This window comes from Alosa alosa, chromosome 19 (genome assembly GCF_017589495.1).
Source record: "Alosa alosa isolate M-15738 ecotype Scorff River chromosome 19, AALO_Geno_1.1, whole genome shotgun sequence".
NCBI classification, from domain to species: Eukaryota; Metazoa; Chordata; class Actinopteri; order Clupeiformes; family Clupeidae; genus Alosa; species Alosa alosa.
The window spans coordinates 9,828,228-9,830,727 of record NC_063207.1 but is presented as its reverse complement, the minus strand read 5'-3'; the positions used below and the strand labels follow the sequence as shown (position 1 = coordinate 9,830,727).

Sequence of the window (2,500 nt, the reverse complement as noted above, 5' to 3'; positions counted from 1 at the left end):
TTAACATGCATAAAGGTGCAATGTTAAGAGGCTGTTCAGTTTATAACACTCATGGAATTTCTGATGTAAACTACCAGAGTGACTTTGTTGACAGGCTCAACTCGAGTGGAAGAAAATGATTCTTAAAAAAGCACACCAGCGCTCCTGAATCATTTTGGTGCACTGACTAAATATTTGGTTAGCTATTGCTTACGTTAAATGCAAAGAACAATTTCATGCCTGGTGAATGTTCTAAAACATCAAAAGCAAAGTCCAAAAGGGACACATAAAACTGCACATAAAGAACCCAGACACCCCAGTACCCAAGATTCTGACCACTCGCCATGTGAGAAACATACTTACAAAACCAAAAGTATTTCAAATGAGATGTTGGACGATATATCACATCACACCTAGTCCTTGGATGTTTTTCTTTAGGTAAGCACGTCATTGACACAGCAAACGTTACCCAAGACACCTGACAGTCTGTACTGGCCTTACCTCACACTCATACCCCACAGAGAGAGCAAACCCCACACACACACACACACTCTGCCACACTTCATCTAATTCACCACCGGCCACTTGACGTGTAATCGGTTTGCACGGGGCGGCATCCCACAATTCCTTGGGATATGAGGTGCAAATTCCGCCACGGCTGCCAAACGGGTCGAGCCCATGGAAACATTCAATTATTACCTGAGCGGCCCTCTGACCTCTCCCTGAGCTGAGTGTTCCACCCTCACTGTCTCGCCCAAGGAACCGAGTCCCATTCGATCCAGATGTTTGAGCGCAAGCTTATTAGAGCCATGTGCATGTTATTAATGGCATTAAGAGCCATGTTACTGATTCCCGCTCTGTTTTTCATCCGCTCTCAGTCACTCTCTTTTGTTCTCTCTCTCTCTCTCTCTCTATTTCTTTCTTTCTTTCTTTCTTTCATCTTAAAGATCATCTGACACTATATTTCTGCAGAGGAAATAGCTGACAAAGAGAGACAAGGAGAGAGAGAGAGAGAGAGAGAGAGAAAGAGAGAGAGAGACAGAGAGAAAGAGAGACAAGGAGAGAGAGAGAGAGAGAGAGAGGGAGAAAGCTGGAGAGAAGTAGGGCAGCAGGAGACAGACAAAAGGCGGCTGACAATGACAAGGAGGTGCCTAGATGTAGTGCAGCGTAGACCCCCAAACCTTAAACGGTCATGCATGCGCAAACACGCATACCAGAGATCTCGCGTCACGCCAGCACCAGATGCCCCATCTCCAGCGCGATGTGTCGGGGCCAGAGGTCGATCTTATCCAGATCTGCACACTTTCCTCTCTCTAACACCTTCTATCTCTTCCTCCCCCTCCCTCCATTTCTCTCTCTCTCCTCTATGTTTTCACTATCTCCCTCTCGAGATCTCGAGAGAGATAAAGAACCACAATCACTTGTCCTCACTTGGACCTGCGTACATGCGTATGGCTGGGTGCGCCAGCTAGCACAGGGCCTGAGTCTCTGGTCTCTGGGGATAGTTATTGGAGGGGAGGGCAGCGCATACATCACATGGTGACAGTTCATTTATGTCGAGCGAAGGTGTAAATGCAGCAGAAGGCCAACCCTGTACGCCAAGTCCATTTTTATCATCTGTTTGTCGTAGTCTATTTGAAGACATCAGCTGTTGGGTGAGACACTTGAAACAGAGCAGACTATCTCTGTGTTGTCTCTCTGACTGCACTGTGGGCGCAATACGCCATGTTATGAGCATAGAATACACACATCTATTCACAACATCAACTAAAATGTGGTAAAACTATTGTGAACTACACAAATACCGTCTATTCTTATGCTTAAGCCTTTTCGCTTGTACTAGCTGCTTTGGAGTAGATCCAGCCTTTGACTACTGCGTTAAAAGTGAAAAAGAGAAACAAAACTGTTTTTTTTTTTTACCTGGGCTATACACACACACACACACACACACACACACACACACACACACACACACACACACACACACACACACACACACACACACACTCACACAGAAATTTAGCAAATAGGCAAAACAAATAGCAGCAGAGGCCATCCATGTCTCTTCTTTCAACAGCAGCATGATGAGTGGGCTAAAGTGCTGCTTAGGCAGAACCGGCTCCTGCATGGGGGGCCCTCGCTGGTCAGAGGGGCCCCCTGTTTGGAGACGTGTGTTTAGGACAACAGCGGCGCGTTAGCCTGACACTGTTTGACATCTCTGTCCTGGGGCCGCTTTTTGTGAGTGCAGCTCTTTAGGGACAGAATGGCCCACATACCGGTCAGTCAGCAGGTGGGCCCTGGGGTCTGCTGAGCAGGGCCCGGTAGAGAGAGATTCCATTGAGCGCGTGCAGCACTGCGTGGGTGGGTGTAGGAGGGTGGTTGGTTGGGGTGGGGGTCCGTGGGGGCCCCTATAGCTATCATGGATGATGGAAGAATGGCTGCCGCATCAGGTATCAGTCACACACACTCTCTCTCTCTCACGTGAAAGACACAGAGAGAGGGAAAGTGAAAGGACAGAGAG

General features: G+C 47.9%; 1 protein-coding gene across 4 annotated transcripts in view; it reads right to left on the bottom strand.

Annotated features, from left to right (window-relative positions):
- The window catches only part of daam1a (dishevelled associated activator of morphogenesis 1a), a 69,217-nt gene that overhangs the window by 32,784 nt on the left and 33,933 nt on the right, over positions 1 to 2,500 (bottom strand). The window lies entirely within an intron of this gene.